General features: G+C 39.4%; 1 pseudogene; it reads right to left on the bottom strand.

The window, feature by feature from the left end:
* Positions 1-230: 230 nt before the first annotated feature.
* On the bottom strand, positions 231-14,175 carry LOC125344939 (annotated as a pseudogene).
* Positions 14,176-14,844: the final 669 nt, after the last annotated feature.

The following is a 14,844-nucleotide window of genomic DNA, read 5'->3' as shown; positions in this document are numbered from 1 at the left end:
AATGGAGATGGATAAGTGCGAAGTAAGTAGACCCCAAATACACAGAATGAAATTCAAATTTATGCGACTCTGGCTACAGTTTATGATTGTAGCATTCCTGGAGAAATGAGTAAGAGTCACTTTTTCACTGAGGTGATTCAAGCAATATAAACTCATATCTGATGGAAAGAAAAGGAATGTAGATTTAGCCTAGACCTTCTATACATTTGATCAAGTAAGTAAGCTTCATCTTAAGAGGGCTTATTTCTCCCAGTGTGTGTTTTGTTCCTGAAACCATGTAGAACATTTCTATCTGGCCTTAACAAGATGATGTAGGACTTGGGGGCAAAGATGCAACCCAGGAGCCCTGCACTGGAGGCCAAGATGGAGAAGACCTCCACAGCCACCATGACCTTCCCCTTGGCACTGTGGTAGACAGGCAGGAAGGTGAGCCATACACTGCAGAACACCAGCATGCTGAAGGTCAGAAATTTTGCTTCATTGAAGGTGTCAGGCAGGTTCCTGGCCAGGAAAGCCACAGTGAAGCTGGCTAGGGCCAAGGAGCCCAGGTATACCAAGCCACAGTAGAAAGCAGTGAGGGAGCCCTTGTTACACAGGATGAGGAGATACCCATGTTCAGAGTGGGCATCTGTGTCAATGAAGGGAGGAGAGGTCCCTAGTCAGATTCCACAGAAAGTCACCTGGATCAGGATGCAGATGGGAATGATGAACTTAGAAGCCCCTGACACCAGCAGCCACCTCATCCTTCTCCCTGGAGAAGTGACCTTGAAGGCCAGAACTACGGTTACAGTTTTGGCTAAGACAGTGGAAATAGCCACAGTGAAAGCAACTCCAAATGTGGTTTGCTGTAGAATGCAGGTGACTGTGTTGGGATGGCCAATAAAGAGCAAGGAACAGAGAAAGCAGAAGATGAGGGAGATGAGCAGGATGTAGCTGAGAGCCTGGTTATTAGCCTTAACAATGGGGGTGTTGTGATGTTTCAAAAAAACCCCAAGGACAACCACTGTGACTATAGATAAACCAAGAGACATGCAGGCCAAGGCCATCCCCAAGGGCTCTCCATAAGCCAGAAAGCTTGCAGCTCTTTGGAGGCACTGGTTTCTCTGTGTGTTGGCATACTGATGATCTGGACACTTCACACACTGCTCCATATCTGGTGAGGAAGACAAATAACCATTAGTACATTGTTAGTACTTTCAGGAAATATCTACATAGAGATAGTTCTAATATGTCAATACTTATTACTATAAATGCAAATATTACCAAGTATTACCAGACATATTCAATATTATTTTATGTCTTCTTCACATTTCAACACACATTCTCACATTCTTTTTTGTCTACCTACAGTGACTGTCACACATATTTTTTTCTTGCCATTTCTAATATTCTGCCAAAAATTTACTACACCCTTCACATTTCCACCATTGTCTCAGCATTTTGTGCACTAGTCATACCCCTCACTCAAAAGTGTGTATGAAGGCTTGTACTTCCCTATATGTCTCTGGACAATATAAATAGGGACCCATAGCACTTCTTTGCAGTTGTTATATTTGTTGCTCCTACTGACCTATATGGAGTTGGTCAACAAAACTGAACTCACTTTTCAAGCTCTAAAATTAAGCTGTGCAGAAAACTTGTGCTTGCTTTTAACACAAAACTCAACCCCAGAACTTGCTTTGTTGCAAGAACATTTCTGGGCATGAGGAAATAAAGATGTGAAAGATCTCTGTTTTCTTTGTATTCTAAAATTAATTTTTAAGAAAATGGAGATCTTATTTTAAAAGACTTTCAACTTAAAACGATATGTGTTAAACTTATATTAATGATTACTTGAATAAATATGCATACAACAGAATGGAACAATTAATCCTACAGGTGATTCAGAGCCCATGAAATTTTTTCAATGAGCAATATTATTCATGGTTACAACTAAGTTACTAACGAAGGAAGAAAAAATTTCAATGCTACAATCCTAATACACAACTGCTACAATGTGTGGATTTGGGGACAGTAGGAGAGAGTATGAATTTGCTTTATAATTCATTAACTTACCTGTCCCATTAGCCATCTCATCCTCTGAGCAAGGAGTACAATCAAAGCAACAGGTAGCCTTTCCCTCCTGTGTGGATTTTCTGAATCCGGGACCACAACTCTCACTGCAGACAGAGTGAGGTGGCTGAGGAAAACCAGATACATGTCAGTGAGTGTTAAGACTTTTACCGGACACTCCAAAAATTCCAGTATTTCAAAGAAGGGGATTATTAACTAAAGTATTTTATGCACATAAATCTGGTCAATTATTTGAACATTGTTACCTTTATTCCACATCATACCACAAAATGCTTATGTTCTTTAACCTTGAAATCTTATCTAGCCTGTTGAGGTATTGTCAAGTGTGAGACTTTTAAAAGTTGGAGATTAATGGTGAGAATGTAAGTCCTGGTGGCTATCCCCTATAGAGTGTCCTCAATTTCATGTCATTATTTGTTACCTCCTCCTGATTTTGGACTGATGGATGAGTAAGGAAGAAGAATCATGTTTGAAGCTTTAAAAGTATTCTGCAAGGTAATACACATGTCTCCCCTTCTTAGGGTTATTTGGACCCCAGTCCCAACATGTCTTCTCGTTACTTATCTGGTGGCCATGCAATGACAATCTTGTTTTTACTCATGCTCCACCAATTGTTCTCAAGAAAGATGCCCAAGTAGCAGGCAATTAACCATTAAATGAAAATTCCATTAAATGGAGCGAAATAAACCTTTAAAACTCTTGAAGCTATTGCTTTGATACTTTGTCACAGCACAGAAACCTGCTAAGAAAAATGTAGTTTAGATTTTATGATAACATGCTCCATAACCTTTAAAAAACACAGTGATAACTTTTTTTGAGCTGTTTCTGGGGCTTGAACTCAAAGTTGGGACAATGTCTATGAGATTTCTTTCTTTTTTGTGTGTGCTCAAAATTTGTATTCTACCACCTGAGCCAAATCTCCACCTGAGGTTTTTGGTAATTAATTGAGATGAGAGTCTCACAGACTTTTATGCCCATTTGAGCTTTAAACTGCCCTGTAATCTTAGATCTGAGTCTGTCAGACACTTGTGAATGTAAGGTTACAAGTGTGAGCCACCAATACCTACCTCTCTTAAGTTATTCTGTTTCTTTCCTATCCAATTATCAGTCAATACAATTTCTTAAATTGGAAATATATAAATGTACAATATTTGGTGCTTAGTAAGCACATAAGGTATAATTTTTTTTGAGAGTATCTGTCAGAACAAAGTTGAGAACTGAGAGCCTAGGTTGTGTATCTCATGGTTGTTGCTTAAGGTGAGCAGTCTAATGCTTGATCCACAGCTCCAATTCCTGCTTTACTGATAATTAATTGGAGATGAGTCTCACTGGCTTTCCTGCTAAGACTTACTTGAAAGCGTAATATTCAGAACTCAGCCAGCAAGTAGATAGTATTACAGGAGTAAGTTGGTGGCACCCAATAAGGGACAAATTATAAGTGTGTATTTGGCTTACTTATATGTCCTTAAAGTCATTATAGTGAGATCCAACACACCTCTGTATTTTCTATGGCCCATGCTACCATATCTTCAGATAAAGATAGTTGATGGCCATGTAGAGTACTTGGAGAAAACTTTCCCACTTTCACTTCAAGTTCAAGACCGTCTGGAAAATTCCAAATGTTCGTAATGTCATACTCAGCCTCTAGTTTCTTTTTCTCCTGCAAAATCACTTGATGTCCAGCAGGATTGTGAAATTGTATGTTCTTCAGGAAAGGATGCAGCTAAAAGAGATACACTGAATTACAGTGGATTATATCCCAGAGTTAAGATGGAAAACATGGGTAAGAAAAGCTCCTGGTTGCCTTAAATTTCTAATTCAGAATTCAAGAACAACAAAGACGAACAATGAAGTGTCCCAGAAGAAAATCTACGGGGAAATAAAAAATAATCTTTCTGAATCCTAGTTACTCAGCAAGGAAATAGAAGGCCTCCTTCAAAGAGAAATGAATTCCATGTAAACAGTCATGAGTGACACAATTTTTTAGTCGACTAGGTACAGTTTTCCACAACCACTAATTTAAATGCTTATAGTTTGAACTTTGTACATTTTTAATATATAAAGTAGAACAAAATTGGTCACTTGTGAAAAATATAGACAATGCCATGTAGGAGGTCAATTACTTATGAAAAATAGTGGGAAAGGGTGATTTTACACTTTTCACAACATTAGCTATTAGCATGTTAAGGCTATTTGTAACTAAAAGAATTCTTAGATACATAGAGTACATCTTCTTACTACTGGCCTGCTGTTCCGGAAAAGCACATAAATACATGTATGGAGAATCTCACAGATATTTTTTAAAAATATAGATTCTTGGGTTTTGCAAAAAATACCTGAAATACTAAATTTTATACAGTAAGAAACCTCTCTACAAAGTGACTTTCTTATTGGTATGTGCCATCCAGCAGGCCTTACCTGTGCAGGGGAAGGCACTGTTCCTGTTCTATGTCCGATTGCTTGTATTTCTGTTTGATGAAGAAGCATCTCATGGAAAGCCTGGGCCACAGCATACACAGCATTGTATATATTGTAACTATGTCCTGTCATAATCAGGTCAAAAACATGCCCAGGCAACCAATCCAAGGAAGCATCATGAGGACAGTTCTCCCATGTTACACAGTCAGACCCAGAATCTGAGCAATTAAAAGAGAGAAACCACAGCCTAGCAAGGAAAAAGTCTTCAGGGTATTTGGAAGGGTTTACTGCCTTGACAAAATCTGTGAATCCAGAAACATCTGGGTGAGTCTGTGAGAAAATGAGAGGTATATGCAATGAACCTAGAATGAAATATCTCCTTCTCATGGTTAAATTCAACTCTGAGTTTATGATAAAAACTTTTCCTAGCATTAAACATTGCTCAACACAGATCATTAAATAATGTAAGAATTCATTATCAGCATATATGATGATGACATTTGCTGAAGATTTATTTATCTCATTATAACGTGCCATGAATTTGAAAATATTTGAGATGGCCAGGTTTTGAAATGCTATCTCAAATGCTACACAAACTCTTTTCTTGGCCATCTCTTCTTTCAGTGCAGGAAGAATCCATAAACTGTTCTCATCTTGTATGGTTAATAGTCCCACCCAGTTCCAGCTGAATTGAAGCAGTAGTAAGACCATGCCACTGGCTATTGATGTGTCTATTGGGGTCATCTGATAGAGACCAGGAAACTTGTAATGGTCACTCAGGTCTTGATCAACAGGCCCAGAGGTAAGCTAAAGGGAATGAAAACAGGATGCTGCATGAATTAGAAAATTCCAATCCATCATAATCCCACTCATGATACAGGTTACATAACCATGTAAAGTAGGTTGAAGGTAGGTTTCTCTTTCTGTTTTTGAAAAAAAAATTAATTTAAATTATTTTACAAGGCCTCATGGACTTCTTGGCTCATTCCCTCAAGGTTAGCATTCTACTACTTGAACCACACATTACTGCCTGTTTTTCTCTGGTTAGCTGGAAATAAGTTTCCTGAGTCACTAAGATGACAGATGTGAGCCACCAGCACCCAGTTCAACATATCTCAACATCTTAAAGTTATTTCCTATTTCCTGATTTCTTAAAGAATAATGATTACAAGACGTATTTTTAAGTCCCTTTGTCTACTGCAACTTTTCTATCTCCTTTTCCAAACCAATGGGACTATAGCTATCCCATTATCTTTGAATAGTTACTCTTTGAAATGAGAACATTTGGTAGGTTTATAAGTCCAGTCTCTCCCTATCTTTGGCTTCTAACATCTGAAGTGGCACCAAATCAGACATCGTTAAAATCCTCTACCACTCCCACTCTCACCTGTGGAAACCTGTAGACGTCAAGTAGTGTCCCAATCTGGGAAGATGTTGCTCCTGAAGTCCCTGTAATTGCTGCTACAGACTTGCTCTCTCTCATACAGTTATAGTTTGGAATCTTGTACTTCCCAAAGAGGCAAATGAAGGGATTTTTAAATGTTGTCCAAGATCCATATTGAATATCATAGATGTCAAATCCCAGAGTCATGTTATGTAAAAGATCTGGGTTTATGTTGATCTCTTCAATAGCAAAAGCCAAAGCCAAAACAAATTGATAGTTCTTGAAGGCAAACCTGCATAGCGAACATAAAAATTCAAGAGGAATATTTCCACCTTATGACTTTGATGGATTGGATGCTTGACTCTTTGCCAATGAATATGTAAAACATTACTACCAATTGGATGGCATATGAAGGTAGTGTTTTGTGCTTGTATATGGGATTATGTAAGGGCCTAAAAGGATTTTGTCATGAATCACATTAAGAAACTTAAGCTTAAAGAGAGAGAGAGAGAGAGAGAGAGAGAGAGGGGGAAAGAGAGAGTGCTTCCTTTATCTCCATCTAACTACCACATACATGGACCAAAGCAAAAATTTTCCATTAAACATGGAGTAGGCTTTCTTGAGGCACAAAGTATTAAGTTGCCTTTACCTTCTGCAACTACCTCCACCTTGAACATTCCCCAGGAGAGATGATGGGCTAGGACTAAACACTTGCCAAATTTCTAATTTTTAAAAAAATATAGTGAGAACACATGATACTAATACTAGAAATTAACAATTGAAATAGGCACATAATAGGATGATCAAATAAATCATTTTCCAACCATTAATAAATACTTAAATAATACTTAAAAGTATTCAGTTTCATGAAAGTTTACTGCATGATAAAGTGAATTGCATTTCAAGGCAAATTACAAGCAATGAACTGATCCTTGGAGCAAAGGAAAATGATAACAGCATATGATAACTCTATGGATATATAAAATAGAGGAATGAAAGGAACCTGATAACCCTGCTTAAGTCAAGACAGCAGATATTGAAAGAACTTACTTTGCATCTCTAGGAACTAGAAATACAACCCCAAAATTAGTAGAAGAAATGAAGTCAAGCAGAAAAAAGTAGGGAATAAAAACACAGTAGCAGTAAGCAATGAATCAAAAGGATGTTGTACACAAAAGGTGATAAGACTGAAGGAAAATAATGAACAATCACAGCAGGAATAAACACAATTACACATATCAACACATATTTCCCAAGATACCTGATGAGCTGAACCAGTATAGTATCTACAGGTCCAGTGCAAACTCCTTCCCCTTTCCTTTCATGTCCCTCAAAAAATAGAATAGTTAAGCTTACATTTTATGAAAAAGGAAATCATAAATTATCTAGACCTACCTTAAGACACAAGAACAACCCTGAAGTGTCACTGTACATGTCTTTCTCTTATGCTATGGAGCCAAGGAACAGAAAAAAATTACTGGGATAAAAACAGACACATAGATTAATGAAATACAAAACCAATAAATAGTTGTAAACAACTGTAGATAACTGATTCTTGGAGAAGTGGACAAAAAACTGCATCTCCTACCGATGGAACCCTAAGTAAGGCATTGCACTCTGTGTCAAAGAGTAAAACTAGACCCTATCCTTCAATTTGTATTTTTTTCAACTCTTAATAAGAGACTGGAACTTTTCAAGAAGTAGAGTAACCTAAGGTCAACATACATGTACCAGTAATTTAAGAGAACTCAAACTGGTCATGGAATAATAGCAAGAATTAGCACTGAATTTGATTGAGTGGCAGAATACATTTTCTCATTCAAAGGCCCTAAATTCCACTCAACACTGGAAATGTAAAGTAGCTGTGGCTGCATCAAACTGAAAACTTTCAGCACAGTGAATGAAACAATGCGAAAGCCAAATGAATGGTTGAAACTCTTGCTACCTATCCATCTCATAGAGGATTAATAGCCTAGTGCAAAACAATTCTAAAATTTAAATACTGTTAGGGAAAAAAATCCAATTCTGGAACAGGTACATGATCAGACACTTTAAAAATTAAAAATTACATATGAAAAACTAATATAGAAAAAAAAGTTAAACCATTTGAGCAATCAGGACTATGAAAATCAAAGCTACAATGAGTTTTCAAGCAAGCCATACAAAATGTTAAGTTTTAATGGAATGAAAAAAAATATGGATGCTGGCAATCATGGAATTGAAAGTATCAAGCTGAACATTTAGAGCCAGTGAAATTTAAGTTGACTTGGAGGATCACTAGCCTTGAGCAAAACAGTTCAGGGAGAATGCTCAGGCACTGTGTTCCCAGGACAATCACAAAAAAAGATCAGTAAATACACTAGTGACATATAAGATAAGGATGTAGATCTTCTATAGCAAGGAAGAGAGTAATTGGACCCCTGCCATCTCTACTCCCATCTGTGGGCAGCAATCTCAGGCCACACTTCTCATACCAGCACTTGAAAATGAGTGCACATGGCAGAGCTGAATGACACATTCTCTTGAAATCTCTATCCAATTGTCTGCTTAGAGTTTTGCTTTCCTTTTTTTTTCTTTTTTTGCATAGACATTTATTAGTGAGACCTTCTGCTAGAGACCACTAGCCAAGCATAAGCATGTATACAAGAAAAATATATCTCATCTTTGGTGATAAAATTCTCCCATAGGGGATCTTTGATAATGCTTGGTAACACCTGGATTTTGGACCATATGTGACATGGAATAAGATGCACTGCTTAGTTTGAAACAGTACATATTTCTCCAAAATTTAAGAGACACACACACACACACACACACACAAACATATACAGAGAGAGAGAGAGACAGAGAGAGAGAGAGAGAGAGAGAGAGAGAGAGAGAGAGAGAGAGAGAGAGAGAGAGAGAGAGAGAGAGAGTATGTGTGTCCATGGGCTTGAAAGCAGAGCATGAATATTCTCTTTGAGCATTTTTGCTCAAGGCTAACACTTGGACCACAGCACCACTTCCAGCTTTAGCTGATTAAATGGAGATAAATGTTTCTGGGATTTTCATGCCCTGGCTGGCTTCAACCCTTGATCCTCAGATATCAGCCTCCTGAATAATTCAGATTACCACATGAGCCAGCAGCCTACACTAAGAATTTTTTTTTCAGTGTCTTCAAAATGTAAGTGTTAGCAAAGACAAGTTCTGAGACCACTGACTTGGGAGGAAGGAAATGGGTTTGCAGCCTTTTAGTACAGAACTCTTGGCAAAGACTCAGGTTGTTTGTAATAACATCACTTCATTCTATGCAGTGACAGCTGGAATGGAGAAGATACTGCAGTAAAGTGAAGTGCTTACATCCCTGGATAGAGAAGGAAACCAGATTCCTTTCCTACGCCCAGGTAGATATTTACTGAACAGCAGATGGAATAAAAAGTAATGAAACAGTGGTGTTTCTGGTGCAATAAAGATGAGTTGTCAGGGAAGAGAAAACAGAGAACACTCATTTGTGCACCCAGATTTCCCTCAGCCATTGACTACCTTGAGAACAAAGCAGTAAGTGGAAATAAGTTAAAGAATAACTTACGGCTTGTTCTCTTCATGCCCAGGGGCAGCACTGTTACTGCCATCTGCTCCCAAAGTGTAGAGAGGGAAAAATGCAGCAATCATCGCATCTCCATCCACGTGTGCTCGGTGCTTCATGGTAGAAAAGCAGCTAGTGCTGGCCAAGGACCTGACAAGGAGGGGAAGCTGGAGAAAAAGGGATGTGAAAAACAAGGGGCACATCCCTTAGGTCATCTGCCAAGCTGAAATCCTGGCTGTAAGAAAGGCCCACAGTTTCAGGTGTATATATTTGTGTATCTTTGACTCTGAAGCTATGTGTGTTTTCATTGACAGAAATGTGTACTGTAGCCCATCTTTCATGAAAAGCTTTCTAAGTCTCCAGGAAGGATGTATAAAAACTTCCCCGGGGCTATGCATCTGAGGTCTTGCATCCAGAAGAAAAACTTAAGTTGAAAACATGTTTGCAGGTTCTCTGTCTTCATCGCAGGTGCTATGATCTCCTCCACGACCAGAGATAGAGAGGCTCTAGGGATGAAGTTAACTTTGAGTCAAGTATCTATGTTAAGAAACTATTTGTCTGAAAGTCATTTGCGATGATTCACCTGGGTTGCATCAGAGGAAGCCACATCACAGAGATGGTGAAATGGCCAGAAAAATGTATGCCAGTGTGATATGAACAAAAGTTATTAGTGGGTCGGTTCACAAACTCAATATCCAGAAGTGTTACAGAACATTGCTGGGTGATCCAGGCAGGTTTCCATAAAAATTCCATGTGTACAGTCTTCCACACAGGCACCTACTACTATTTCATAAGAATCGATGTGCAGCTGAAACCAGCATCATCTTATTGATATCTCTGCAGAGAATTTGTGTCTAATATATTTTGACAAGTTCACAGATCAATAAATCATTAAAAAATATTGTCTTTTAGATAGCCTCCTTAAGTCAAGGTCAATACTCAAATTGAGTTTCACATTTTCATTCTAAGCTTTCACCTTCACAAGGGTAATTTCTAGTAAAAAAAAAAAACCCACAAAAATCTTAGCTCAATATATTATTATTCATGATTTGCTCATCTAAGAATATGTGGTACTAATGAAAATTCTTCTCTATCACAAGCCTAAAACAAGAGCAAAACCAACTGTACTTTTTCACTTGTCAAAATACATTAGACCCAAATTACAGGAAGAGACCTCAATGGCACCGGAGATAAAAAAAAATACTTGAGGGCAATAACGAACACATTCTGCACAAGGCTGTAGTGGTAGATGCACATAAGCATAACATTATAAACAAAGCAGCATAGGTACTTTAAAATGCTAGGAAGAAAAAAATCTTTCAAATGAGGTTTCCACTAGCCTTTTATACATATATACTCACTGCCTAATTATGAATTTATCACTTCCTTCAAAAATCCTTGGAAGCATATGTTAGCTTTCCAGAGGGTTGATTTGCACCTGTATATGTATGCATGGAACTAATCTCAGTCTCACAAGATAGTGGTATCTCTTCATATCCTAAATCTATGTATAGTTTCTTGAACAAACTACATACCTTTCCATAGTAGTTGCATGAAATGACATCCCCATGAATTGTGTGTAAGTGCTCACTTTCACTGCACTTTTTCGAGCATTTGCTATTCATATTCTTTTTTTTAATTTTAACTTTTATTTCCTTATTATTTAAGATACTTATTTTTTTAAGTACTTATTATCCAACTGAATTACAGGGAGGTTACAGTTTCATACATTAGGCATTGGATACATTTCTTGTACTGTTTGTTACCTGGTCCCTCATTCTCCCTTCCCCTCCCCCTTTCCCATCCCCCCATGAGTTATTCAGTTCATTTACACCAAACAGTTTTGCAAGTATTGCTTTTGTAGTTCTTCATCTTTTTTTTTTTTTTTACCCCGTGTCTCTCGATTTTGGTATTCCCTTTCAATTTCCTAGTTTTAATACCAGTATACATGGTTTCCAATATACTCAGATAAGATACAGAGATAGTGTAGGTACAACCACAGGAGGATTATACAAGAAGATCATCAATAATAGAAGCTACAGTTACACATGACACGTTGAAAGTAGTTACAACAGTGATATAACAATCGTTTCTATAACATGGAGTTCATTTCACTTAGCATCATTTTATGCATTCATAAGGGCATAGCTATTAGGCTCTTGTGATCCTCTGCTGTGACTAGCCTAAACCTGTGCTAATTATTCCTTATGAGAGAGACCATAGAGTCCATGTTTCTTTGGGTCTGGCTCACTTCACTTAGTATAACTTTTTCCAAGTCCTTTCATTTCATTACAAATGGGTCAATGCCATTCTTTCTGATAGAGTCATAAAATTCCATTGTGTGTATGTACCACATTTTCCTGATCCATTCGTCTACTGAGGGGCATCTGGGTTGGTTCCAAATTCTAGCTATGACAAATTGTGCTATGATGAACATTGTTGTCCTGGTGGCTTTAGTGTGATTATGTTTGTGGTCATTTGGATAGATACCCAATAGTGGGGCTGCTGGGTCATAGGGGAGTTCTATATTTAGCCTTCTGAGGAATCTCCATACCGCTTGCCAGAGTGGCGGAACCAGTTTACATTCCCACCAGCAATGAAGTAGGGTTCCCTTTGGCCACATCCCCTCCAACAATTGTTATTGTTCGTTTTCTTGATATATGACATTCTTACTGGGGTGAGATGAAATCTCAATGTTGTTTTGATTTGCATTTTTTTTTATGGCCAGTGATGTAGAGCACTTTTTCATATGTCTCTTGGCCATTCTCATTTCCTCATCAGAGAAGACTCTTTGTAAGTCTTTAGCCCACTTGATGAGGGGGCTATTGGTTCTTCGCGGTTTTGTTTTGGAAGAAGGTAATTTTTTTAGTTCTGCAAATAGTTTAGATATGAGGCCTTTGTCTGTTGAATGGCCGGTAAAGATCTTCTACCAGTCTTTGGGCTTTCTGTATCTTGCGAGCTATGTCCTTTGACCTGCAGATGTTCTGCAGTTTGATGTAGTCCCATGTGTCCAACCTTTCTTTGATTTGTAGCCTTTCTGGATCTTTTTTAAGGAAGTTCCATCCTGCACCAAGGAGCCCAAGTGTTTCTCCTACTCCTTCCTTTAGTGTTTTCTGGGTGTCTGTTTTGATTTCGAGGTCTTTGACCCATTTGGAATTGATTTTGTGCAGGGTGATATATAAGGATCTAGCTTTAGTTTATTGCATTCCTGGAAAAGGAAGTGGTAAAGCGGTAAAGCACTTATTTAGCATGCCTAAGGCCCTGAGTTTCACCTCCAATACCACAACAAAAAAAGAAAATCTGGGGCTTATTTGCTATTCATCCTTAGGTAATGACCTCCTCTAGGGTCAACCTCTTTATAAAAGGCATTATATTCAACTGAGACTTGAGTATTCTTAGTGATCTTCTCTGGTCTTACAAGATGGGATCATTGGGTGTGTGTCCCCCAATTTCTCTGTGTCTTAGGGTACTGTGTGATGCCACTTTCCCTCTGTAAGCTGCCACTTTTTCCCTTTTCATCCAGAGAGATATAGGACTTGCCAGCCAGAGCCTTCTTATTTGAGCTCATTTCTACTGGGCAAAGGGCCCTATGCCCAGCCAGATGGCCACTGTTTCCTCCCCCCCCCCCCCCGAGGGCAACCAGGAAAACAAGCAAGGACAAGGATCAGCATCTGGCCAAGGCAGCTGGGCTGTCAGAAGGTAGAGGAAGAAAGGGCTTGGGGGACCAAACTCTGACCCTGCCCTGGCCTCTAGGACTGTAGCAAAGTGCGGCAGAGCTTGGACATCCGAAATAGTGGCCACAGTGTGGTCTCCCCAAACTGCTACTGGCACCTGGTGGTCATAAAGGCATAAGCTCAGGGTTGGTAATGAAGTTGGGATTTAGGATTAAAGTTAGGGGTGTTACTGGTTAGAAGTTAGAGGTTAGGGTTCAGGTTGGGATTGGGGTTACGATGCAGTGTTAGGATGGATCATCTAGAAACGATCTCATTTATTAATGGGAATGCAGCTATTTTCATCCAGGCCAGAAAGAGAGCAACAATCCATTTCTATCTGTGTAAGCAGGCTATTTGGCTCACTTTTTGAATCACCTAGGTCCAGGTGATGAAACATTAGGCACCCTCCAAAAGGTCTCTCTATCTAATGTTCATTTTGACTACTTTTAATGGAATGGACATGGTATCCACCCCTCTGCACAGCCCTTAACAGGCCTGGCCTGTGGAGGCAGCACTTCACCATCAGGGGGTAGGGAAGAGCAGTCTGACTATTATAGCTAGCTAGTTCATGGGAACCAGGTGCAGGTTAGAGGTATGCCTCACTCCTGATTTTCTAGGCATTTTGTACATGTGTTTGTCCCCCACCTGGAATGTAGGCAGTCCACAAGTAGCAGTTATTGTATTTGTAGAAAAGGAGTACAGAAGGCACCATATGTCATCTATTGCCCCAAAGTGGGTTTATTCTTTGCTTCTGTCCTGCTGCTATTAGCCTTGGCCTCTGGGAAGGGGATGACTTTGTTGGGGAGATTGCAGTGAGCTTTTATGCAGAATGCCTGTGTTCATGTGAACTGGGATGGGTGTCAATGGAGCTTCCTGACCTGGGGCAGCTCCCCGAAGTCCAGCCTCTGATCTTGCTTTCCTGTATAATGCACTCTGGTGCTGGTGGCACCCTGGAATGTTGTGGTACTGATAGGAGCTGATGCAAGAGATACAGGAAGCTTTGTCATCAGCAGTGTGGCCATGCACAGACAGGGGCCTGTGTGGCTATACCCTGCCCCCACTCCTGCCTCTGCCTCTTCAAGATCCCTCAGGATTTACCTTTGCCACAAGGCTTGGTTCCTCTGCCCTATTCTCCAAGGTCCAGTGCATTATCTCCCTTGCTACCATTCTCTCTCAATTGGTAGCCTCAAGGCACAGGTCTGCTGCCTCCCTCCCTTAAAATTCCTTTATGAGATATGGGAAGAAGGGGCTGGAGGGGGTGGAGCTTTGCTGCCTGCTTGCCTATCTGAGGCTACCCTATCTATGCCTTGGGGTGGCCAGATTTAGGAAACAAACACAACATTCCTACTACCTAGTGTCATTTGAAGTTCAGGTAAGCCTGAAGTGCCAGAGACACACGTCTAATGAACATTGATTCATTATCTGAAATCTAAATTTTCCTAAGCATCATATATTTTGAAAAAACTACTACCCCTGAGAAACCTTTCTACATTGGAATGTTCATAGTGTTTCTTGAAAATTGAGGCAGCAAATTTCTCCAAGCAACTAGTGCTTTTAAGCTCAAGGATCTTGTCTAATGATAAATGGAGCATGAGATGGTCAGTGTCCTGAGAAAGGTCACTGCGGGGCTAGGCTAGGAGGCAGGGGATGAGCAGAGTCCTCTGTGCTTGGCTGTAGACCACAGAAGTGAT

The sequence above is a fragment of the Perognathus longimembris genome, unplaced genomic scaffold, assembly GCF_023159225.1.
Source record: "Perognathus longimembris pacificus isolate PPM17 unplaced genomic scaffold, ASM2315922v1 HiC_scaffold_4707, whole genome shotgun sequence".
NCBI lineage: Eukaryota > Metazoa > Chordata > Mammalia > Rodentia > Heteromyidae > Perognathus > Perognathus longimembris.
Note: the sequence above shows the minus strand (reverse complement) of the source record. Positions and strands in the feature narration are given on the sequence as shown.